The sequence below is a fragment of the Manihot esculenta genome, chromosome 14 (genome assembly GCF_001659605.2).
Source record: "Manihot esculenta cultivar AM560-2 chromosome 14, M.esculenta_v8, whole genome shotgun sequence".
NCBI lineage: Eukaryota > Viridiplantae > Streptophyta > Magnoliopsida > Malpighiales > Euphorbiaceae > Manihot > Manihot esculenta.
The window spans coordinates 15,543,657-15,559,140 of NC_035174.2; positions in this window are offsets into that span (position 1 = coordinate 15,543,657).

Here is a 15,484-nt window from a genome sequence, read left to right on the forward strand (position 1 = left end):
CAGGTGTAATGGAGATTTACTGAATTATATCCGCTAACGGTAACTATCTGAGAAGCCTCATCTTGCTCAAGAGAGGGCGAGTCTTGGTGAAGAACCGATCATTACTGTATTCGAGTCTTCCTTTCGTCGAGTGAAACCGTGTATTAGTTTATCAGATCCTTACCACATGGCACCATCTTATGGTGACAGCTCATGACTTGTTTTGAGTGGTTATTATGTCGCATTAATTTAAAATATTTCATTAAATATTTATTCAATATTTTAAATTACATTCATATATTTTCATATATGAAAAACTTTATTTTATATTGATAATATTAAATAAAATAAAATATTATATATTTTATTTATAAAGCTTTTTTTCACATTTAAATTTTCATTACTCTGTTAAAGAGGTAAATAATGAGAGTGATAGGTAAATAATGAGATTGATAAGAAAAAGAATATTATTGAAAAATATATATTTTAAGGACTATATTATTAGTCAAACAAAATTTTAGAGACTATATTTTAATTTATTGCTAATTTTAAAATTTAATTTAATATTTTGACTAAAATCGTTATAAATTGAAAAAAATTAATTTTATTATGTAATATTTAAAGTTTTGAATGTAAATATTAATTAACACAAATATTTATCCACTAGTCCTTTGAAAATATTGATTTCATTTCACAATTTAAAGCGATTTGAAAAATGAACTAAAATGTCAAGTTTTTAAGTACTCTTTCTGGAATCCTCAACCTAGCTAAAGATCGATAAAGAACATACTAGAGCACAAACAAGTAAAGATGGTGCATTTCCAAAAGGAAAAGAGTTGTCATCTAAGAATAATCCCTCGACCTCTTATCACAAGCAAGTTAAACAACAAAAAAATTACTAAGGGGTAGGAAGAGAATCTACTCTCTTGGCAGAAAAAGAGAAAGTCTTTCTTACCAGGATGGGGCAGGGAGAACCAACTCTGCGTTTCTGCGGCAAAAGAAACCAAAATCTATCTCTCAAATGACAAATGAAGAAGAACAAAGAAATTATCTCTAGAGAGAGGCCTCATGCCCTTTCTAAAAAATGAGGCCAAGTCTTTTTAGAATAACAAACCTCATTTATACTATAGGAATAATTACTAAAATCTACTATGTGGTTTGCGCATTTTTCAAATGGGTCCTATAATTTAATTTGTAAGAAAAAGAATAATATAATTTCACTTCATTAACAAAATGAAGCTTTATGCTCAAACAACATCAATAATTATTGACCCGCCATTTAAAAATTAATTGAAAAATTATTTTTAATAAGGATAAATTATATTTTAGTCCTTAAAATTTTATAAAACATATAATTTAGTCTATATATTTATAAATTTAGTTATAAAATTTTATTTTATAATAAAATAGTCCTTTAATTATAATTTACCTCTATGTTCATACAAATTAATCTCTAATATTATAATTATTTATAAATAAATAATTATATTTTTTACAAATTAATCTCAAATGTTTATTAAATTTAATATCTTATATTTAAAAATAAATTAATAAAAAAAAATAAATCAAGAATCTTGACACAATGAGTGTCTTAATTCAAGTCTAAATAATTATTTCTCGTCTAACTTTTTCTTTCTCAACTATTTTTTTATTTAATTATGACAAAAAGAATATGCCATATTCTTTATTTAATTTTTATTTTATTATGTTTCACAAATAAAATATTAAAATTTGATAAACAGATAGGTTAATTTATAAATATAAAGAGTTATTAATATTTAGAGACTAATCTATAAAAATTATATGGATTAATTTTAATTAAAAATATAAATTTAAATTAAAAAATTATTTTATTAATCAAATAAAATTTAAAGGACTAAAATTAAAAATACAAAAACTAAAATGTAACTTTCACTAAATATTAGGAAGTAAACTGTAATTTTCTAGTAATATTTAATGGTATTAATAGAAAAATCTCACTCTACTAACTACCTGAAAATACAATACCTTTCTTTATATGAATTAAAATATAAACCTAGACCATAGAATAATTTTTTATAATTATCTCTATTCTATATGCTTCTCCTAATCCCACTTAAATTACAAGAATTTTACAATTCAACTATATTAGTCATTTAAATTTCAAATTCAAAATCTCAAAAAGTCCAAAGTTTTTTTTTTTTTTGAGTTACAATCATAAATTCTCAAATAGACCATTCAAAAGGAAAATAAATTCTCAAATAACCTTAGCTTTTCAAGAAATCATGTGACTATGCCAAAATTGAAGTCAAAACACTTTTCAAGGTTTCATTCATATAGAAATGAAATTTATGTTCCAAGCATACCAAGTGAGATTAAAGGTAATTTGTACACTTACCTTCGGAGGCTTTGCTTTCATAATTTCTTCATTGTTTTAGAAAACACTAACAAAGAACCTAGAATTTTAATTGTCTTTTATTAGTCTCTCCATTTGACTTGTGTAACTTCGAAAAATATTAACTTAGACCCAACTTCTTTAATTTTATATAGAATTATCTTAATTCATAAAATTTTCCAACTCATTATTTTAATTTATTTATACAGCGACTATTTATTTTTTCCGTCGAATATAAAATGTGGTTTTTCATTAGATTGCAAAATATAATAAAATATAGAACAAACTTAAACGAAGCCAGAGGCTCATACACTTAGAACCCAAAGTCTAAAAAGGGAAGAGTTGACCAATCCCATATCATCACTTGAAAAGCTCAACTTGGGCCTAGATCAAATTCTTGATCAAGAGATGTTTTTTCACCGAATCCGAAAAAAGCACCAATTATGGTGGAGCTGACGCGTACTCTTCCGTGACGGATCTCAAACTTCTGAGAATTGAGCTCCATGAACTATCCTCCACAAACCTTCAATATGGTCCAAGATATAGTAAGCGTTAGTAATATGTTTTACTGAGGGTTAATCCATTTGTTATAATTGGATGTTATTTATCATATTTTTTAAGTATTTAAATATAATTTTATAAAGATAATTATTTATTTTTAATATTAAATTCATAAAATTATATTACTGTGTAAAAAAATTATAACGTGATTATAATTGTAAGATTTATATTGCATCACGTTTTCAAATGTTTCTGGTCGATATTTTTATCATAATTGAACAATGATTAGAACTGTTGAAATTAATATATATTATATTTTTTCATTTTAGAGGAAGCAACTGATCTTATAAGTTGAGATATGTGAAATATTTAGAATTAATATGAAAGTTCTTATTTTAAGAATAAGTGTACCGAACTGACTCGTCTGAGAAATTTATATTGAAAATAATCCATGTTTATGTATTATTCAAGTGATAGTTGTATAACTGATCTTTTAACTTGAAATCAATAAATAATTTTATATAGAAACTTTTATGTTTTGATTTATCTTATACGTTGTCTGGTTCATGAGTAATAAATGTGGATAAATTGAATATATTAAAAACTATATAAATGTATTTATGTGATTGAAATATAATTTATCACTCCAGATTAAATTAGAAACGTCCTATTTTTTCTCCGCTAGCATTGATCATAAAATTTTTACACAATGTGAAATGAAATTAACCAATGAGATTTAAAATTTTATTCAATAAGTTAATGGCTAATAAATGAAAATTACTATGATTTAATATTACAGATACGTTCTAGATATCAAATGTTAAATCGAAACATTTGTGGTAAATGAATATTAATTACACTGACAAATCATGCACGGAAAGGTTAAGTCAAATCACTTTTGACATTCTGAATATTTGGATAATTTTGACGTATTATTAGATAATATTCTTGACATTCAAATTAATTAATTAGTTAATTATATTTATTGTCAACATATTTGAAATCTAAAAGGATATACGCATAAAGAATTATATGAGAAAGTAAAAGGAGAAATTAAATTAAGACTTGATTGCATATAAACTGATATTGAAATAAAATCGTAATTTGAAAGAATTACGATTTTGATCTAATTATATATTTTGTTTATTAAAATTTTGGATTATAATTATAATTTATTTATTTAATTAAATAAATAAATATTATTATATTAAAATGTTAGGATTTTTGTATAAAAGGGTATTTACGAGAGTCTCTGTGACTCTTGCCAGACCCTTTTTGAGAGTCTCCAGAATTTGTAGGAAAGGTAGAGCTAGTACTCAAAATCTCTCTCATTTTCAATCCTTTAAACTATTATAAGATTTTTCAATTATTATCAATAGAGATCACATTTAGACAGTTTGTGATTTACGATAATTCAATCAAGCGAACAATTTCATTTTTACAGAAAAAAAAAGATATTTATTTATTTTTAATTATTATTATTTTTTTATTTCAACGTGATTTATATTAAAAAAAAAATTATTTTTCATTTTTTATTGGGTTCAATCTGATTGAAACCAAATAATAAAATTTATCATCCAATAACTTGCATGCAAGCATCAAATTTTATGTTTTTCATTTCTTATTGCATTTAATTATTATTAATTTTTTTGTTTAAACGTAATTTATGTTAATAAAAAATTTTATTTTTTCATTTCTTACTACGGACAGTCTGATTCAAGTATAAATACAAATAAAAAGATAAAAGAAAAGGCAAATATATAAATTGCATAATTAAAACCACAGAATTTACCATTAAAATATAAGCATAAACAAAGGAAATGATATATCTAAAAGAAACAAAATATTTAGATAAGGCTACTACTGGCCGACCGTCAAAAGGGAGGCTGAAGAGTTCGTACGAAGGTGTGATGTATGCCAGAGGTTTGCTAACGCCATCAACGTTTCAGCTACCCCTCAGTCCAGTATATCTAGCCCACAGCCACTATCACAAACTTCTTCTGTCCTGTGGTCTTAGGAAAAGGCCCCAGGATGTAGTCCCAATTGAGCTGCAAGTCCCTACTCATCGAGTCCAATTCAATAGCGAAAGCACCAATGATGATAAGTTGAGAAGTAACTTAGACGCCCTGGAAGAAGTCATAGAAGAAGCTCAAGTCCGCACGACTGCATATCAATAGAGGGCAGCTCGTTACTACAACCAACAAGTCAGAGAAAGGAGCCTAAACGTAGGAGATCTGGCACTAAGAAACATGGAAGCCACTGGAAAAAGGGCTGCAGTTGGAAAGTTAGCACCAACCTGGGAAGGCCCCTTCAAAATAACCAAAGTTGTCAAGCCGGGTGTATATCAAATTGAAGACCTGCAGGGAAATCCAGAACCCCATGCTTGGAATATCTAGCATCTGAAGAGGTACTTCCTTTAAAGTGTTTGTAACCTGAAGAAAACTCTTGTACTTTGAAAATATGAATGAATTGAATAACACCATTCTTAGCAAGCAATGTTATTTCTATTATTATGCGTCTTAATTTTCTTTGGAAAAGAAAGAACAGATGCTAGAAGACCTTAGTGAAGTAGGTGACTGGGCTCCCCAAGTGCCCCCGGCACCATAAAACCGGTTGAGATGATGAAGCGACAGTAAGGCCAAAGAGCCTGAATCTTGTTCGAGACCTTAGTGAGGTAGGTGACTGGGCTCCCCAAGTGCCCGCGGCACCATAAAACCAGCTGAGATGATGAAGCGACAGTAAGGCCAAAGAGCCTGAATCTCGTTCGAGACCTCAGTGAGGTAGGTGACCGGGCTCCCCAAGTGCCCCCGGAACCATAAAACCAGCTGAGATGATGAAGCGACAGTAAGGCCAAAGAGCCTGAATCTCGTTTAAGACCTCAGTGAGGTAGGTGACCGGGCTCCCCAAGTGCCCCCGACGCCATAAAACCAGCTAAGATGATGAAGCGACAGTAAGGCCAAAGAGCCTGAATCTCGTTCGAGACCTCAGTGAGGTAGGTGACCGGCTCCCCAAGAGCCCCCGACACTATAAAACCAGCTAAGATGATGAAGCGACAGTAAGGCCAAAGAGCCTGAATCTCGTTCAAGACCTCAGTGAGGTAGGTGACCGGGCTCCCCAAGGGCCCTCGGCACCATAAAACCAGCTGAGATGATGAAGCGACAGTAAGGCCAAAGTGCTTGAATCCTGCGTAAGACCTCAGTAAGGTAGGTGATCGGGCTCCCCAAGCGCCCCCGGCACCACAAAACCGACTGAGATGACGAAGCAACATGAGGCCAAACGTGCCGACCTAAGATACACGAATCTGAGCTCGGAGAAACCAAGCGAAAAGAGAGCTGAGCCCGGGAATCCCAATAGCAAACTAAAAGTTACAAATTTCCTCTAACCCAAGAGGCAAATCCAAGGCATGAACTGACAAACAAAGCCACAATCTCAGTCTCGCTCAGCACAAGACAAAAAACAAATCCAGAAAGACAGATTCATCATTCTAAGAAGGTACATTACTTCACCTACTTTGGCGGTACAAAAATTATGCGTCCAAGTTTGCATCATTGATAAGTCAACAAAGTAAAAAATAGGGATGCTTCCCCAAGATTATAAAAAAATTCATAAGTTAGAAGCTCAATCCATTACTGAAGTTTCAGCCCGAATTAACTCAAGGGTGAAAAAATTGATAACTGAGCTAGTCAGTCTAGTATAGCTGGTTTCTTGGAGAAAATACTGAAGGAATATATGGCTTAAGAGTTTTATTGTAATATCCGGCTAGACTCCGGTATCGGAATTCCTACCGTCCGGTGGAATCTCAGATGTCAGAAACCTCTAGAAGGGCAAAATCATGTTTTTATAAAATGTTTTCATGTATTTTATGGTTTTAAGTAAGAAAAAAATTGAGTTTTGAATGAAAAATGACCATTGAGAAAAATCCAGGTTCGGCCGCCGAACATGGTAGAGTTTCGAAGTCACCTTTGGCTTCCGAAGGTGGTCTAGCCAGCCACCTATAAAAGGCCGAACCTCATATTTGGCCGCCGAACATGGTAGAGTTTCGGAGTCACCTTTGGCTTCCGAAGGTGGTCTGGCCAGCCACCTATAAAAGGCCCCATGGCCGAAAATGGGCGAGCTTTCTCCCCTATTTTCGGTCAACGGTGAGTCCATGCCCTCCCATGGTTGGTTTTGATGATTTTCATCAAATCTTTCAAGTTTTAACAAGTGTTAACTTGGTTTTAAAGATTTTTGAAGTTAAGATCAAGTTTTGGAGCTTGGAGACCCAAGGAGCTAGATTTCTCCCATCTCCAAGTTAGGATCGTCTCTCGTCTCGATCTTCAAGAAGTAAGCTTAGATCCTACCTTTCTTGTATATTTTAAACAAGTTTTGAGGGGTTATGGGGTAGAAATGCATGTTTAGGTTAGTTGATTTTTGTTAGGGTAAATGTTGAGTTTATGGATAATGTGTGTTGTATGAGTTGTTATATGTGTTTGTGTTGGGGTTTAGGTTAGTTTAAGACCCCTATATGCTTACTTGCTTGTGTATGCATGTTGTAGAATAGCTAAATGCATGTTTGAATGGTTTGGGAGGCAAAATGTGCATGAGGAGGCTGAGTTCTGCCACTTTGGGAGAACTCAGGTTCGGCAGCCGAAGGACTTTCGGCCGCCGAACCTGCCTGTGGAGGCAAGCCTTTGGCTGCCGAACCCTGCCCCCGAAAGTTGGACTTTCGGCTCTGGAGGGGAGTTTCAGCCGCCGAAGGTGCCACCGAACATGCATGAGTTTCGGCTCTGGAACCACTTTCGGCCGCCGAAGGTGCCGCCGAAAGTGGCTGAGTTTTGGCTCTGGAGGGACTTTCGGCCGCCAAACCTGCCGCCGAAAGTGCCCTGTTCAGCCTTCCTTTGCATGTTTTCTATGATTGTTTTAAGGTGTTTTAGGGGGTTTTTGGGGAGTAGTTCAGAGTCTTGTTCATGTATGTTTGGTCTCTCATTTGAGTCCACCTGTGTAGGTTAGGACCCGAGGAACTGAGGACCCCAGCAGTGAGATAGCTGCTTCAGTGTCTTTTCAGAGCTAGCCTGAGGTGAGTAGAATGATTCTTTATATTGCAAAGTAAATAAATAAATTTTGAGCATGTTCATGCATCACGAATGCCATGAGATATATTAGGTTGGTTGCATTAGAATTCACGAATATGTTGCATTGCATAATATGATGATGATGTGGGTGGATATTGGATGATCCTTTAGTCCTCAATATGATATGATGTGATATGATATGGTATGATATGGAAGTCCAGGTCGAGGCCCATTCTACGCCCCTGGCACTATGTTAAGAGAAAGACCAGGTCGAGGCCTATTCTACGCCCCTGGCATTGTTGGAAAGTTATGTTATGTTATGTTATGTTAAGTTAAGAGAAAGACCAGGACGAGGCCCATTCTACGCCCCTGGCAATATGGGATATGTAGAGGACTATGGGTGACAAGTCCATCCTTGATGTGATTTGTTTGTGATGTGATGCATTTCATGAAAGCATATGTTTTAAATTATTGTGTTCTATTCTGCTCACTGGGCTCTAATAGCTCACCCCATTCCCTTAACCCCCAGGTTTGCAGGTACAGGATAGACCAGGAAGTCAGCAAGAGTAAAAAAGTCATGTTTTATGTAATAGTTAGATGTGGACATGTATTGTAAAATGTTATATTGTGATGTAATGTAAAGAATTATATTGAGGATAGAGTTGTGCTTGGCCCTAGTGTATGTTAATCCCTTTTGCACATAGTCTATAAAATGTGTTATTGATGTTTTATGTAAACCAAGCTTAATGTATGATATGTTACCCCATTGGAGCATTTGATGAGGGCTCCAGTGTGGGGTTTATTGTTTATTGTTGTCCCTTGAAGCAACCCAAGAGGGGGGGTGAATTGGGTTTATAAAAAATTTAAAGGGAAAAGCACAAATTAGAAGGCGAAGAAGATAATCAACACAAGAATTTATAGAGGTTCAGCTATCCCAAGCCTACGTCCTCTCCTCAAGGTCCACCTTGAGAGTTCAACTCCACTATCAAATCTTCTTTGGGTGAAGATTAAAACCCTTACAATCTTAGAGCAAGCCTTTGCTCTTTACAAGTCTCTTTTTCACTCAAGAGCAATTCTTTGCTCAGTGCCACACTCACAACAACAGAATCTCTCAACAACCTTTACTCACTCGGAAAAGCCAACCAATTACAACTCAAAACAAGCTTTCAAGAAATTAATGCTTTGGCTCAAGGTTTTGAGAGAGAGAGAATGAAAAAAGCTGTAATCTCAATAAATATTTGCTTAGATGGTTGTTGTAACCTTTTCATATCAAAAACTCATTGTATTTATAGTTCAGTCATAAATATGGCCGTTGGGGGTGCATTAAATGCAAATAGAGCTGTTTATATTCAGAAATAACCGTTATATTTTTCTCAGAGAAATTCAGGTTCGGCGGCCTAAGCTAAAGTTCGGCGGCCGAACCAATTCAGGTGAAGAACATCACTCTTTAAAAAAGGACTTTCGGCGGCCTAAAGTCATAGTTCGGCGGCCGAACTTGTGGGACTTTCATCTCTGTCCCTCTCTTTCGGAAGCCGAACATTAGGCTTCGGAGGCAGACTTCAAAGCACACTTTCGGCGGCCGAAGGTAATGTTCGGCGGCCGAAGGTAATGTTCGGCGGCCGAACATAGGTGACTTTTGCCTCTGTCCTTCACTTTCGGAAGCCAAACATTTTGCTTAGGGAGCAAACCACCTTCGGCGGCCGAAAGCCAATGTTCGGCGGCCGAACATACAGGACTTTCGTCTCTGTTCCTCACTTTCGGAAGCCGAAGGATGCACTTTAGGGGGCAGGCTGAAAACACACTTTCGGCAGCCGAAAGTCAATGTTCGGCGGTCGAACATGTGGGACTTTCGTCTCTGTCCCTGACTTTCGGAAGCCGAAAGTTAGTTTTAGGGGGCAAAAAAATATTTCATTAAATTCTTTGAAAAATCATAACTTAGGCTATAAAAATCCATTTTTCAATCCGTTTGAATTTTTATAACCCATATTTTTAGATCTTTGATTTTGATAAAGAATAATTTCAAAATCACTTCTTTTGGAAAATATCATTTTAGTCCCCGAAAGTCAAGTATTTAAAGATTTGGCCATATCTAAAAAACTTTTAGAAATGAAAGAAACCTTGAGCCATCACACCTAATTAATTGAAATTCACAATGAATAACTTGACAAAACATAAACAAGAAATTACTTTATGATCCCTTTCTTGTGGTATGCTTCCAAAATATGCATTTTTTCCTTTTGAGATTGAAGCAATTTCGTTCTTGTTAGCAAGGGACCTACAAGCTCAACATAAACACTTTTGAAGATAATTAGTAGCATACCAATTGTTTATTAATCATCAAAACAAGGATTAGAACATTTAGGTTCAACATTTATGAGTTTGTGCATGCACAGATTAAGATTGGAAAATGAAAGAAAAAGTTTAAATTTTTATGTATATGTATGATCATGTATGGGATTAAACAGGTATACAGGATGTATGTTAGGCTTGCTACGGGTACCGGCGACCTTAAGTTGATCTGGATCCTAGCGCCGGTAGCGGTCCGATTTTCAGGTCGTTACATTTATCTTTAACAAATTGGCAGATTAAGCAAATTAGGCCCTTAACCGATTAAGCAACTTGGTGAAGCTAGAAAAATAAACAAAAGTAAAAGTAATTCAAGTGTAAACATAAACAAAAATTAGATTTCATTAAATCAAAAGAAAATAGATTACAACCTGATCTAATCATCTACAACTATTGGAGGAAAAATTATCCGTAAAGGACTTACATTTCTAGGAACGTCACTATTTACATCATTATTATCTACACTACTATCTCTGGGAGGCTCGACACCCTCTGGTCCAGACCCCCCAGTACCCACAAAGGTCACTATCTCTTTTCCTTGAGGTCCAACATCTTCCTTCAGGTACTCGGCACCTTCCTCTTCAAGCCTGGCGGTCTCCTGCCCATCTCCCTCTTCAAGCTTGGTATCCTCTTCAAGAGACCCAATGGCAGTGTGAGAAACTCCTTTGGGCAAGGGTCGGTCATCCTCCCCATAATGCACCTCCTCGCCATTAGAGTCTACCTCAAAAGCTCGGAGTTGAGCTAACGGGGTGGAAGGGGCATGCCTGGCTTCCCTCAAGCCCCAATTGAAACCGGAGGCGAACATGCGGAAGCCCTTGTGCCATATTTCATTCTTCAGCTCACCAGAGGCTTTGAATTCCGCAAGTCGCGCCTCGCAGGCCTCAACTATTTTGGACTTTAACTCAGAAAAGTCCTTATAACTTTGGAGACGAGCTTCACAGGCCTGCTCAATCTCCTTTTTTAGCTCTGCCGACTCCTTATACTCCCTTAGTTGTTCCTCACACTCCAACTGGACTCTATCTTCAGCGTGCTTGACATCCTCGAGCAGGGTTGAGCACCTCTTTTTGAGAACCTCGACCTCCTAGCAGAGATACTGGTTTTGGAGCGTAGTTGTCTCTACTGCCAAGTTCAGATCTTTTTCACTATCAGCACGCTTGATCAGCTCTTGCTCGAGGACCACTATCCGAGCTAAGGCTTCATCTCTCTGGGCCATCAAGACGTTGTAGCGAGTCCGAGCCCCCTCAAAATCTGCCTTCAGCAACTCATGCTGATGCTGGACCTCATCCCTTTGGCTCACCGTCTCATCCCTCTCCCGCCGAATCTCCTCCAAGGAGGACAGCTGCTTTAATACTTCATCTCGACGAATCTCGGCTGCAACTGCCCTTCCATTGGCCCTTTTGAAGGCTTCCAGCGCATAAGACAACTCTGCCTGCAGGGACTTGGAATGCTTTTGGGCCACCGCGAGATTACCTCGGGCATCACTGGTGGCAGACAAATTCTCCTCCAGACGTGCCTCCTCAATCTAGCGATCTACAGACTCCTGGAGAGAGTGGTCACGAGCATCTACCTCCATGAAGAGGCCCATCACCTAACACAAAAAGAAAACTGTTAGAATAAGAAAACGGAGAAAACTAAAATAAAAACAAAAATCAGAAAGGACAGCTTACCATAAGGAGCATTTCCCTGATAATGTCTCCGAGCTCCCCCCAAGGACGAGATCGGAACGCTACTTGCTCCCTAGTAGAACTGGACAAAAGGCCAGTGAGAGCAAGCAAGCGGGGGTCTGAAGCCTCCGTGACCCCACCAAACATCTTCTCCCGTAGTATCTTCGCAACCACGCTCGCTGCAGATTGATGGGTGATGTCCTCTGCACTCAGTATGTCGTTGTCCGGAGCAGAGAGTAGGGCACCACTAGAGTCTTCTCTTTTTCGAGAGGAGGCAAGGCTGGAGCTGGCCGCTTTGAGGCCCGAGACCTCTTAGGAGTAGGAGCCAGGGCAGGAGCTTCAGAAGAAGGAGGATGCTTGCCTGCGGCCCTCTTTGCAGCCCCCTCAGGGATGGCTAAGGTCTTTTTCTGAGGGGGAACGCCATCGAATGGCTCAGGCTCGGCTCCCTCTACAGGAATGCCCTCATCAACAGGGAGAGCTTCAGTAGAGGCTTCTTGGACATTCTCGTCTGCTGGGCCGACCTCTTTCACGCCCTCAGGAGCCTTCCTACCAAAGGGAGAAACTTCAACCCTCTCTTCAGGGGCATCCCCAAAAGATGAAGTAGCATCTGCCCTCACGAGCTTGGAATCCTCAGCTGGCCTATCAACAGCCTTTGGAGCAACTTTTACCCTCACAGCGGTAACCTGGTGGGACTCCGTGACTCGAGAAGATCGAGGGAGGGTGCTCGAACTGCTACAGCTGGAGGGCTTGGAAGACCTGGCACCTCGGGAGCTCGGCTTGGGAGCTCGGGAAGAAGCAGGAACATGGTGAATAGATCGGCCAACCGACCTGGAGGAGATGACCTGGGCCACCTTCTGAATAGCTTTCGACACAGACCGCCCAGCTCGTAGGGCATCTAAAGCAGCATTCATACTCTCATGAGATAGGGTGAAGTTCCTAGGAGCCTTAATTTTGTCCATATCTACTTGAGAAGCTGCAAAAACCCAAAATCAATACAAGTTAGAAAAAACACATAAGGAAAATCAAGGGGGAAGGAATCATGCAATTAAAACGAGGGGAAATACTCGCAGCCCTGCAGTCCTGAAGACTGGACACAAACATACACTTTTCGACGTCATACTTCTTTTCAACAGAAGTCAGTCGAAGGTATCCGACCTGCTCGGAAAGACTTAGCTGTGGCAGGTCGTTACAGCCTAGAGGGACATCCTCCCAGGAGAGCTCCACCTCCCAAGACAACCCAGAGTCCTTCTTCAGCTCAACCATAGCGAATCCTTCCACCCAGCCCTTTATCGAGTCCTTATGACCCGAGAAGATGGACAGCCCTCCACGAGGGGCAAAATAATAAAAGCTTTGGCTTGCCCTAACCAGCCTAAAAAAGGTAACAAACAGACGCGTCGTGGGTGTGAACCTCTAGCTCAGACAGACAGATTCGAAAGAACACATGAAAAGAATGGAATTAAGAGCCAGCATTCGAGGGGTTATCTCGAAGTACTGGAAGACCTCAATGAAGAAAGGAGAAAAGGGGAAGGTTAGACTGTATTCTCGTTGTTTGACGAAAAAGACTAGACTAAGATCTTTCTAGGGGTCTATTAAGCCGGAAGGAGGAGGATCGGGAAGAACGATCCTCTCATTCCAGTAAGGAGCTCGAATATGATAAAGGGGAGTGTCCAAATACTCCCGAGAAAAGAAATTTTTTAAAGTAGAAGGGGTGATGCTAGACTCTAGATTAATGACGTCAGGAAGCTTTGGGCTATCCATAGCGAAAGGAGAAGCGTACCTTGACAACGATGGCGGCAGGAAGACAGAACAGGCAGAACGCACAGAGAACAGAGGAGAAGAAGGATTCTGCAAAAGCTAAGAAAATTTGAATTTTGAAATAGTAAAGAGAAAGAGAGAGAAGAAGAGACGTTTTAAGGGAAGCAGTCCTTGGGTTGCGCATGTAACGACTTGGAAACCGGACTGCTACCGGCTCTAGGATTCAGATCGACTTAAGGTCGCCGGAACCCGTAGCAAGCCTAACATACATCATGTACATCTGATAAAATCCCATACATAATCATACATTTTCATAAAAATTTTAAACTTTTCGTATACCAAGCTTGACCTGTACATGTATCATAACTGTATATATAAAACCCCTTACTAGAGCCCTCATCAAATGCTCCAGTTGGGTCAACATCTCATATGTCAACCCTGATTCAACATATCTCATCATTAAAACATTTACATAAAGATCATGTACAATAGGGATTAACAATAAACATTAGGGCCAAGCACAATACTAATCCTCATTACATTACTTTACATGTCCACTACTACTCTATTACATGACATAGCCATTACCCTTGCTGACTTCCTGTGCTATCTCTGATCCTGCAAACCTGGGGGTTAGGGAAAAGGGGTGAGCTACAAAATCCCATTGAGCAGAACAGTAAAAACAATTTATTAAACATATGCTTAAAAGTTTAATTGCTTTGAAATAAAAAGAGTTGTGTTCTACTCACCTCTGGCTGATACTCAACTGACTCTGGAGCAGCTAACTCACTGCTGATCATCTCGGTTCCTCAGGTCCGATCCTACATAGGTGGACTCAAATGAGGGACCAAACATACTCTATAAGGACTCTAAACATCTCTCCAAAAATTCCCTAAAACACCATAAAATATGCATGCAAAATAGGCAAGGGAAGGCTGGGCAGGGGACTTTCGGCGGCAGGTTCGGCGGCCGAAGGTCCCTACAGATTCGAAAGTCAGGCACTTTCGGGGGTAGGTTCGACGGCCAAAAGCCTTCACAGATCTGAAAGTCACTAACCTTCGGGGGCAGGTTCAGCGGCCGAAACTCTCCTCCAGAGCCGAAAGTCCAACTTTCGGGAGCGAGTTTAGGTGGCCTAAAGCTGCCTCCACAGGCAGGTTCGGCGGCCGAACATGGTTTCGGCGGCCGAACCTGAATTCTCCAGAATGGCAGAACCCGATTCTGCCTCTCTCATCCAGCCACCCAAAACCCTTATAACTCACACTCAACTTCTCAAACATGCAAAAACACATATTCAAGCATATAGGGGCATAAAACTAGCTTAAACCCCAACAAACAACAACATATCAACACATTTATCATTAAACTAACATAACCCTAACATTTTATATCTACTCTAAACATGCATCAAAACCCTTAATCCCTTCTTAAAACTTACTTAAAACATCATAAAAGGCGTGGATCTACACTTACCTCTTGAAGATCGAGGGTAGGCATGACCCAAACTTGGAGATTAGGAGAAAGGGTCTCCGGAGGTCTCCAAACTTCAAAACTTCGATTTTGAGCTTAAAAACTTCAAAACAAGATAAAAGCTTGTCAAAAACTAGTAAGATTTGAAGGAAATCATAAAATCAACCAAAGGAGGGCGAAATCTCACCTATGCCCAAAAATAGAGACAGAAAACTCGCCCATTTTCGGACAATTGGCCTTTTATAGGTGGCTGGCCAGACCACCTTGGGGGCCAAAAGAGCTTCCACAAGCTCCCCATGTTCGGCGGCTAAACCTGGATTTTTCCTCCATGACTTTTTCTTTCAAAA